This window comes from Rhinolophus sinicus, chromosome 14 (genome assembly GCF_057876585.1).
Source record: "Rhinolophus sinicus isolate RSI-liver-muscle chromosome 14, RSI-T2T, whole genome shotgun sequence".
Lineage (NCBI taxonomy): Eukaryota > Metazoa > Chordata > Mammalia > Chiroptera > Rhinolophidae > Rhinolophus > Rhinolophus sinicus.
The window spans coordinates 109,203,273-109,214,584 of NC_142514.1; the positions used below are offsets into that span (position 1 = coordinate 109,203,273).

The 11,312-nt window shown below is 38.4% G+C and overlaps 1 long non-coding RNA gene across 1 annotated transcript in view; it reads left to right on the forward strand.

Annotated features, from left to right (window-relative positions):
* The first annotated feature begins 462 nt into the window (after window positions 1-462).
* The window catches only part of LOC109436579 (uncharacterized), a 51,975-nt gene continuing 41,125 nt past the window's right edge, over window positions 463-11,312 (forward strand). Inside the window, exon 1 of the long non-coding RNA XR_012497399.2 lies at window positions 463-931. This is a non-coding gene — a long non-coding RNA (uncharacterized LOC109436579). The remainder of the gene's footprint in view (window positions 932-11,312) is intronic.

Genomic DNA, 11,312 nt, shown 5'->3' on the forward strand with positions numbered 1-11,312 from the left:
TAATAATCTTAGGTTCAACGACCACACAGAGTCTTCACTAGTGCCCTCCTTTGTGGAAGGAGCCATCCTGTTGGCAGTTCCCTGATTTAGGAAAGAGAGAGTAGTGAGCAATCTTTCTAGTTTTCCTTCTTAGATGAGAAGATAAAATTTACTCATTCGACCCTGCTAAAATCTTATTTTCTCCTCTGGAAACCATTAGGTATCTGTAGTAAAGCTGAGTGCCATTTGATTTCTGGAAACATCTTGGGAGCATTCCGGGGAAAACCCCATGACACCCCTTATCTATAAGGAGATTATTCCCCCCCCACCCCCACTTAAGAAAACTCCCTCTAAATTGCTTTCTGCTGACAACTGAAGCAGTTTTGGGAAGCTATTCAACTTTAATAATAAGATACTTTATGTAGACAAGGCCTGCTTCAATTCAAAGCTGTTTTAGGATTAAGAGGCAGAAGTAAGACTGAAAAGTAGGCTTAAATTAAATCAAATTTAATATCTATGGTATTAAAGGGATAAAGATAATCATTATATATCAGCAGATATGGACATTTAGACGAGGATAACAAGATTGCCCCCAAACTGAATATTCAATAGATAATGTAACGAATAAGCATATATAAAAGACCATTTATGTTTAAGCCATCCAGTTAGAAAATTATAAAAATTTATGGGTAAGCAATGTACAAGTGATTTTTCATAAGGTATCCTGAGCTGACAACTGGATTAAATGAAAAAACATGTAGAATATTGGAAGAAGGCCATTGTGAATGGAAAAGTACACACTGCCATCAAATATAAAGCTGTTGGAAGACTTGGATTTAACCCAACAACAAATGAAGAGACCCTGCTGGGGCGGGATGAGAGTGAAAAGACACACAAGGCTGGAAAACAGAGGAGGACACAAAGGTGCTCAAGATTGAAAACCTAGGAGCACGTAAGTATTTCCCAGAATGAAAGGAAAAGCAACTGTCATGTTTTAATGACCGTATTTAGTGTTTATAGCCTACATTGTTTCCCTTATATGCCTTATCAAAATATTAATAATCTTCACTCAGTATGAATTGTTGATATTAAACCTAGTTAGGTAGCTAGTGATATTGTCAGCCTTTTGTAAATATTTATTGACTACTTGGTTGATTAATTGTTTCAGAATTTTGACAGGGACTGGTACTGACTTTACTCTCTTTTCATGTTTATATGCCATTCGTTCCTTCTCTTTGATAACCAGAATAACATTTGCCAGCCTTAAGTTCTGGTTATTAGAAAATGCATATTAAAAATATGTTGAAATACCACTACCACATACTAGAATGGCTAAAATTAGAAAAATTGACCATTTTAAGTGTTGTTGAGGATGTGGAGTAACTGAAACTCAGACACTGATGGTGGTAATGTAAAATGATTAAAATCTCTTAGAAAAGCAGTTTGGCAGCTTTATAAAAAGTTAAACATACACTTACCATATGATCCAGCCAATCCACTCCTAGGTATTTACCCAAGATATTTGAGGACATATATATGTAAGACTTGTGTGCAAATATTGATATCAGCTTTAGTTGTAACAGCAGAAACTGGAGATAGTCCTAATTCCCAATAAGTGAATGGATAAATTATGATAGCTCATGCAATGGAATACAGTATCCCCACATTATTGATGGGGAATATATTCTAAGATCCCCAATGGATGCTTGAAACCAAGGATGATACTGAACCCTAAATATACTGTTTTCTCCTATATATGCATACCTTTTTACTTAAAGGAAGCACTTTATAGCTTTTCTTTAGCATATCCGAAATGCCAGCTTCACTACTCTTGTGCTTTGGGGCTATTATTAAGGAAAATAAGGGTGACTTAAACACAACAAGCACTGCAATACCATGACAGTTGATCTGATACTAAGTGACTAATGGGTGGTTAGTGTATGCAGTGTGGATATGCTGGACAAAGGAATGATTCATATCCTAGGTGGGATGGAGCTAGATGGTACAAGATGTTATCACGCTACTCAGAATGGCATACAATTTAAAACTTATGAATTGTTTATATCTGGAATTTTGCATTTAATATTTTCGGACCACAGTTGACCATGGGTAACTGAAACTGCCCGAAGTGAAACCACTGATAAGAGGGAAATACTGTACCACTTAGCAATAAAAAGGAAAGAATATGATACATACAACAACATGAATGAATCTCAAAATTGCTGAATGAAAGAACCGGAAAAAAAAAAAAAAAAGATTATGTACTTTATTATTTTATTTATTTAAAAATCCAGAAAAATTAAAACAAAACAAAACTCTATTGTAACAGAAAACTGTTCAATGGGTGTCAGGGAGGAAGAAATTACAAAGTTATGCAAAGAAACTTAGGGGTGATATGTTCTTGATTATGACAATGGTTCCACTGCGTATACACATGTCACCAGTCATCAAATTGTATACTTTAAACATATGCAGTTTATCATAAATCAACTATACCTCAATACAGGTGAACAAAAAGTAAGAAAAAAATTGCCACAAGCTTTCATCACTAACTTTGGAAAAATATAGAGTGCGTTCATTAAGATATGCATAGACGGCCCAACAGTACATGTGGAGGAAGGATCGTAGGGTTTCATGATCCCCGCTTAAATTGGTTTCATTTATATTTTTAGCTAACAAATGTATAATTTGCTGGCAAGCACAGTAAATTGTATGTTGATCATAAAAGTTTTGGAATGGTGATAGTCACAAAAACAAATAAGTAAAATGTAAGATGGTTGCAGTTGGTAAAAATAACACTGACTTAGGAGAAAGAAAATCTGAGTTTTAGTAGGAGCTTCCTCTGACATATTATTGACAAGCCGCTAGATCTGGGCCAGGTGCTCCAAATTTCTGCTGTGAAATTTGGGAATTATGTATGCAAATTGCATATAGAAATTGACTTGTGTGGAAACCCCCATTCTTGTGAAGTTTCTTCACAAGTAACGTCTAACTTCTAATAAAGATTGCCTGCTATTTTCACCCAAAGTATATTCCCTCTCAGTGGCTCTTGAACCTGTGATCCTTACTTTAAATTCATATTCTGAGGCCATAGCCAAGATATTCAGAAAGTCTGAGGCCAGACCCAGGAATAGGCATTTTATAAGTAGGTGGTGTGATGCAGAAGGTGTTCAGAACCTCTAACCAGATGATAAAAAGGACATCCCACCTCTATTGCTTCTCCAAATTATAGACCATTACATTTACTAAACAGCTCCTCAACACTATAGCAGCTTTTTAAATTATAGGCATGGTTCTTTCAATGTCACATCCCTTCATGAGGAACAAATTTTATATTACTTGTATTGTTTCATCTACCAGAAAAGTCAGTCAGAAATAGAAACACTTTCACAGCATTTATTACTCTATCATCAGCCTTTGAGTTTATAGATCACCAAAATAATTGCAATATCAGAGGATGGACCCCCTGGTCTGCATCTGCTATAAATTATTCTTCAGGCATAATAACCTTGATAAGTTTGTACACTAGCAATTCAATTTTAAATGTGTGTTGGTTAAGGAACTGAGTACCCTAAGTACAGATTCCAGAACATGTTAGAATAACCACTACAAGATGTTCTGGAATTGAGCTATAATATTAGCTTAACAGATATTGGCAGGCATTCTTTTATTTGATAAAACAAACAAGGCAATGGAATTTATTGTACTGTTTAGTAGGGGGGAAAAAGCAAAACCTGTGCAGAGAAAAACAAAGAACCTCTTTGTCTTTAACAGAGGAACTAAAATAAATGCCTTGTAAAATGGGCTGCTCATCATCTTGGGCCACTTCCCTACATCTTGACCTCAGCATCACTGTGGACCTCTTCCTCTTCTGGGCCCTCCTCCAGCCCTCACTTCAGTTGATCAATTGTGACATTTTTATTAGTTTACCTGCACAGTACCTCTCAGCTTTTTCCCTTCTCTCCATGACCTCTTATCTGGGTCAGGCCTTCCTCACCTCTCGCCTGACCACTTGCTATAGCCAAAGCTCACCCAGTGTAAGTTTCCACGTGCTCTTCAGATCAGCAGCATCAGCATCACCAGGGAACTTGTTAGAAATGCAAAATCTCAGGCCCCTCTCCAGACCTCCTGTCATGCGGGAGACCCTGCTCGCTGCCCCATTTGTCATGCAGGGCAGCCTGCGGGGTCTCTGCTCCTGCTCCCCACATAAGAACGCAGGACATGGTGAGGCCAAAAACGAATACCGACAGAGCCATAGATAGGGGAATCATACCACTGTAGTCTTACTGGAGGCACTATCGCCTCACTGGAGGCTGGATCCACATGACCTGCAACCTGCTGTCCACTTCTCTGCCTGCCAACCAACTGACCAACCAATGCAGCCGCGCGGCAGTTATATCAGTGGCTAATTGGCTAACTGGTTACAGCTGACAGCCAACTAGCCACAGCTAATGGCCATCCACTACTCGAGCCAGCACCTTTCCACGTGAGGCCGAGAGCCTGGAAACTGCTCTCTGGGACTCTGTCCCCACAACTCCTGAATCAGAAATTCTGGGGGTGAAGCCCAGTGATCTCTGGTTTAACAACTCCTCCTCCTCCAGGTGATTCTAATATAGGCTAAAGATTGAGAAACATTGCTCTAACACAGTCTCCCTTTCACCAGCGTCTTTTCCCAGCCACAATTATTTTATCTACCACTGTCAGATAAAATTTCCAAAGCATAGATATGATCATATTGGTCTCTAGGGTAAAGACCTTCAACCTGTCTTATTGTTAATTACGAGTAAAATGTAACATTTCCTGAGCTCTTTCTATGTGCTAGGCAGTACGGCGCCCAGGTGGGTATAATAAATATTTAAGAAATGTGTGATGGATGTGTGACCATCTGTTCTTTGTGGTGTCCATTTACAGGGCCCCCATCAGTGGTTCTTAGTCCTGGTTGCACATTAAGTTCACCTGGAGGCTTAATAAAAATTCTCCACCCAAGAACAATTAAATGGGTCTTGCATCATCTTTTTAAAAGCTCCCTGAGGTGATGTGTGTGAAACTGAGGTTGAGAGCCATCAGTCTCTGTGACTTCTATCTTCTCAGCCTATTTCTCCCACAGCTAGGGTTGCTTTGGCCCCATCTGCAGTGGCTACTTCCCTGCCCCTGGCTCTGTCATCAATCTTGTTCTTAGACAAAGGAATGTAAGAAACCAGGGGGCAGTGGTGGAGCAGACTCAGTATTATGTCATCTACCACCTGACTAATGTCTCAAGTTTAGAATCTGCCAGGGCATCTCTATAGTTTATTTTCTACACAGCAGTCAGAGTGAGTTGTTTAAATCTACGTCAGACCTAGACTACCAATCTAAAGCAGTCCTCACTCAGAAAAAAGCAGACAGTAAAAGCAGAAGTTCAGTCGATGGCTTACTCGTATGTATCTTCTTTTCTCTGTACTTCACACACCCATTCACTCACTGCCTCTCTGGCCTCAGCAACTGGTACTCTCCCTCCAGCTTACTATGCTCCAGCCACACTGATCTCCTCACTGTTCTTTAGGCACACTCCTACCTCGGGGACTTTGCATATGCTGGTTCCTTGCCTGCAATCATCCTCCCCCACTTAGCCACTTACACCTTTCTCCTTTACCTCTTTCCAGTCACATCTGTCATCTCAGTAAGGCTTATGTTGACCACTCTATTTAAAATTGGTAACACCTTTCCAGTGTTACCTAACTTCTTTCTCTGCTTTATTTATTTATGGTATTTCTTATCCACCTCTAAATGCAAACTCCATAAGAAAGGGAGTTTTGTCTGTCTTATTTGCTGCTATACCTAAAACAACAGTGCATGACCTATAGTGGGTGCTTAATAAATATGGATAGAGTGAGTGAATGCCTAGCCCCATGGTCTGGGTGCCAATCTTCTAGTCCACTGTAAAGCCTGAACTCTGTGTTAACCCCTCGGTGACTTCTCCTTCACCCTAGGTCATCTAAGAGAGGATCCCAGCTCTCCTCTTGCCTGGCTTGCAGGGGCTGAGGAGCTGCTTTTAACACTACACAAGGCTGAGATTCTCATGCCTTCTGCCATGCCTCCTAGACCTGCCCCTACCCTGCCAGTGTTCTTCTGTGAGCTTACCCAGTTCTGCTGCCTATTTCTACAGCTGTCCATTTCCAGGAGCCATATGTAGTCTATACAATTCTGGTGGAGGACACCTATGGGAAGGCCTAGTGTCCATGTTCTTAGCCTGTCCCATTTAGTTCTTGTGTTCTAGGCTCCTTTTCTGAAAGAAAATCTGTCATGTGTAGGAAACATTAATCTAAGATCAATTGTTTTATCTATTTATCTATCCGTTGTCCACCCACCTGGAATGTAAGCTCCAAGAGAGCATGTATTTTCGTCTATTTTTGTATGTGTGTGTATGTTTATTGCTGTTTCTCCAAAGAGTAGAACAGTGACTGACCCATTGTAGTCATACAATATATAAATATTTGTTAAATGAGTGAATAAATGAACACCGCTGTTAGTTCTTAAGAACTTTGCTGCCACTGCTGAGTTACCAAGCTATGAAAATCACATAAGAAAATCAACACAAAACAATGGTTCATTTGAGAGAAGTTGCAGACTGAGCTACCATGATTCTTGATCAGTTCTTCATCATTCAAAACCTTTGTTACTTGGTCATGAAAAGGGAGTAAACAAGAAATAAATCAAATATGTGAAAAGTCATTTTAGGAATGCTAATAAAAGTATAAAATAACACAAATGGAGTTTCACAGCCATATATTACAAAATCAACAAGCATCCATTTTAAAATTTGAAAAATTGGCATCTGGACATTTTCAAACATCCAAATGTTACATGAGATGTAGTACAAGCAGACATGTAATTGACATTTTTACTTTTCATGGTGCGACTCAGTCTTAAGGAAGTTAGAAGAACAATTGTGCAGCAAGCTATTTTGTCCTATGTTTAAAAAAATGGCAATTTTTGATGCCTGTCTATGATGATATTTCCTAGGCCGGAACTTTGGGAACAACAGCAGCAAAAAACCCAAAACCAAAACAAACCAAACAAATGAACAAAAATCTGAAGTTTCTGATGGTCACAGAAGTGCTGATAGTCCCTTACTTCACAGGAATAATAACAGTAATGACAATGACTCTTTTGGTATACTGGTCAGCGGGCTTACACATTATTTCATCTCATCTTCCCAGTTCTCTACTGAGGAAGAAGTATTGATCTCCAAGTAAAAGATAAAGACACCGAAGTTGAGAAAATTTTAACTGACTTTAAGGTGGGAATTAGTGGAGCCAGGAAGAAAAACACCTTCCTTTTTCTTGCCCTTGACCCCAGCTTCCATGCATCTCCCATCTCCCAGTGTCTTTCCCTCCTTTGCTGTTTGTCTATCTCTGCTCATGGCAGTAGACACACTTACACTAATCTATAAGCATAAAGTATTTAGTATAAACATGGGACATACTCATATTAAAAAATAATGTTTTGTTTATCTGAAATTCAGATTTAACTGCCTTTCGTGTTTGCTGAATCTGACAATCCTATTCCTGGTATCTCCTCTGAAACAATTATTTTTGTGCTGTGATATAACAGGGTTTAATTAAGAATAAAGAATATGAAGAGAAAACTGTAGGAAGTACTTGTACACCTTCTTAATCTACCATCTCTTTTACCTCATTAGCCTATAACACCACTTAACAAACCTTTTTTTAAAATTTCACTTTTTTATATTAGTTTCAGGTGTACAAAGCAACATAATGATTAGACATTTACACCCCTCACAAAGTGATAACCCCAACAAATCTACTACCCCTCTGACATTGTCTATAGCTGTTACAGTACCATTGACTATATTCCCTATGCTGTACTTTACATCCAGTGACTATATGAGGTCTGACAATTAAGTTCGCAAACTCATCCTACAAAAAGTGCTACATACTTCATTGCTGAATATCAGTACAGTCATCTTTGCAGTACTCCCCTTGGGAAGCTATGCAATGACACCAGTGCCTAGTTCACCCTTAAAAGCAATTTTGGAACTCTTTCTGGAATGGCCATCAGAGCTGCTGTCGCATTACCCTTGATATCCTGAATGTCATCAAAATGTCTTCCTTTCATTATTTCCTTCACCTTCGGGCAAAGAAAGAAGTCATTGGGGACCAGATCAGGTGAGTAGGGTGGGTGTTCCAATACAGCTATTTGTTTACTGGCTAAAAACTCCCTCACAGACAGTGCCATGTGAGCTGGTACATTGTAGTGATGCAAGAGCCATGAATTGTTGGCGAAAAGTTCAGGTCGTCTAACTTTTTCACGCATCCTTTTCAGCACTTTCAAATAGTAAACTTGGTTAACTGTCCAGTAGGTACAAATTCATAATGAATAATCCCTCTGATATCAAAAAAGTTTAGCAACATCGTTGCAACAAGTTTGCAAACTTAATTGTTAGGCCGCGTGTGTGTGTGTGTGTGTGTGTGTGTGTGTGTGTGTGTGTGTGTGTGTAATCAAACTATGTCTGAAAGTATCATTATTCATAAGGCTGTTTCTCCCCCAGTAGATGATAAGCAGCTGGTGAGGGATAGAGGAAGGGTATTTGCATGTCCTAGTCTCTTCTCTCCTCAGTGCCCTTCACAAGCGGGCTCCATCTGTGGTAGCCATCCAACCACACTGGGCCAACCCAGAAGAGTTAGGAAAGACATGGGGGCCAATAACTGGTGGGAAGATCTGATCTGGTCTGACTGAGAAGTACACTCAATCCATCATTCACAGATTCCATTTGTGTAAATGGGCCTATCATGGGCATTTAACTGTAACACCCAAATCAATACCTGTGCACTTTCTTCATCATTTACACACATGCACAGAGCAGCATGTTCTCAGCTGACATGGAACAAGACAAAGCTCTGCCTTCATGTTTCAGCTCTCATACTGTAAACAAGTATCCTTTTAAGGTGTATTAGGTGCCATGTTTTTTACATTTTTGTGCTTTTCTTTTTGGTGATTTCTCTGTTTAAAATGGCCCAAAGTGCAGTGCTGAAGTGCTGTTGAGTGTTCCTAAGCACAAGAAGGCTGTGATGTGCCTTAAGGAAAAAAGAAAGAAAAAGTCTGCTAGATAAACTTTATTCAGTCATGAATTAGTCATGCTGTTGGCCGTGAGATCAAGGTTAACGAATCAATTACATACACATCTCTATCTCTATCTATCTATCTATCTATCTATCTATCTATCTATCTATCTATCTATCTATCTATCATCTATCTATCTTCTATCTGTCCATTAAAGTGTCTTTAAACAGAAACATACATAAAACAAGATTATATATTGATCTGTAGACGAAAATGTTCTGACCACAGGCTCACAGGAACCTAATCTAGGAGCAATAATTCAGTATCTCTAATTTAGTTTCCATGGCGACTTTATAGAACATAACTACTGCAAATAATAAGAATCAGCCTGTGTTTCCTAGATTTTCTCATTTCTAAGATTTCGATAGGCAATTCATCACACTGGTAAGAACAACGTGGGGGTCATGGTAATAGATTCAGTAAAACACTTTTTTTTCAGAAGAGGGAAAAACTGGCAGACTTGTGTTAGAAATAACTGGTGTTAGAAATAGGAGAGGAGCTGCCAATGGACTTGCTAGTTTTCCCACACACCAAAGATGATCCTTTTGAGAAAATACCAGCAGCAAGCTTTCCTGCTTCTGGCATTTGTTTTTCCTTTGCAAACTTAATTTTTATTCCTACTTTTCGAGAAGAAAAGTTCTTGGCATCAGGTGATGATACTTACGGGATTTTTATCTTGGGATCAGATGTCTTTTTGTTCTGCTCTTAGAAAATTCAAGCAGAGAAATAGCAATGGATTTTTTCTGAGCTTGACAAGCATAGGTTTAAGATACTCCATGAGATTTTTATTAATATAGCTAAGGAAGGCCAGAAGGAGCCCATTTATCGATGTCAGCCCTCTTAACCCCATTTTACCTGAATGACTCAATCATCTGTTGCACTGGATCTTGTTTCTGAAGGGTGTTAGAATTAAATTACCACCATTCAAACTTGTACTTGTTGCTTTCGAAATAAAGCTTTGTACAAAATGTCTTTCATCTCCCAGAGTGAGGTACAGAGATTCTTGACCAAAACCAGACAGATAGATTAGGAGATGTTCTCTCTTCAAGCCCATCCCACCCCCCCACCCCCTTTTTTTTTTACAGCTTCTCGAGTCCTGAGTTGCTGGGAGGTGTTTGTTAATCAGTAGTAGCTCCTTCCTTCCATTTCTCCTTCTGTGCTGCACCCAGCCAGAAGGAACGTGGTAAGGTCACTGGCCCTTGATCTTGGTGCTTCTTTACTTCCCTAGTCAATGTCCCTGGTGTCCATTCTCCATCCTTTCCACTTTAATTTTCAGAACAATTACCAATTAAAAACATTTCCAAAGGTGTAAATTGGCACACCCATTTTGTAGGGACAATTGGCAATATTAATCAAAATTTGAAACGTGCTTATCCTTTAACCCAGCCATTCCACTTATAGAAACTTATCCAGCAAATGAATGCACAAAGATACATGTACAAAAATGGTCAAAAGAACTGTTTTTATTATCAAAAACAAAAACCCCAAAAGCAAAAAACTAGAATTAACCTATAATGACGTATGTGGAGTCCATTAAAAAGAGTAAAGACCATCTCTCTGCACTGACTTGGAATGATGTCTATTAACATGCAAGTTTCAGGAAATGTATAGTATAGTTTAGTTGTGTAAAAAAACCCACAAATACTGTATCAATGATTCTTTGTTAAAATATACATTTATTTTGAAACTATGTAACTACCTAAGAGTTTTTCCTTTTAAACTAGAAAAACTGGATCTAAAGTTTAGATGGGAAGATAATAGCTGTGATCAATCACAAAAACAATTATGATAAGGAGGAGTTAGCCCTACTGGATATCAAATGTATTATAAAGACTCATTAATTTAAAAAATGTGGTACTGGCAAACAAATCACCAAACAGGCAGAACAGAATAGAATAGGGAGTCCAGAATTAAACTCAATTACATGTGGGAATTTATTAAATGATAAAGTCGTAACTTAAGCTGGTAAAAAGATAGGCTATTCAATATATGTTCTTGGGGCAAATGAGTAGTATTTTGGGGAAAAAATGGATCCACACCTCACACCTCGCACTAGGACAGATTAAAAATGGATTAAAATTTTAAATGGCGAAGAAAAAATAAACCATAAAATGCTAAAAGAAAACAGAATCAAGTAGCCCTGATTTAAAAATAAAATTTTGAAAATCTTAACCATATTAAAAATACTCTTGACATTATTTAAAAAAAGA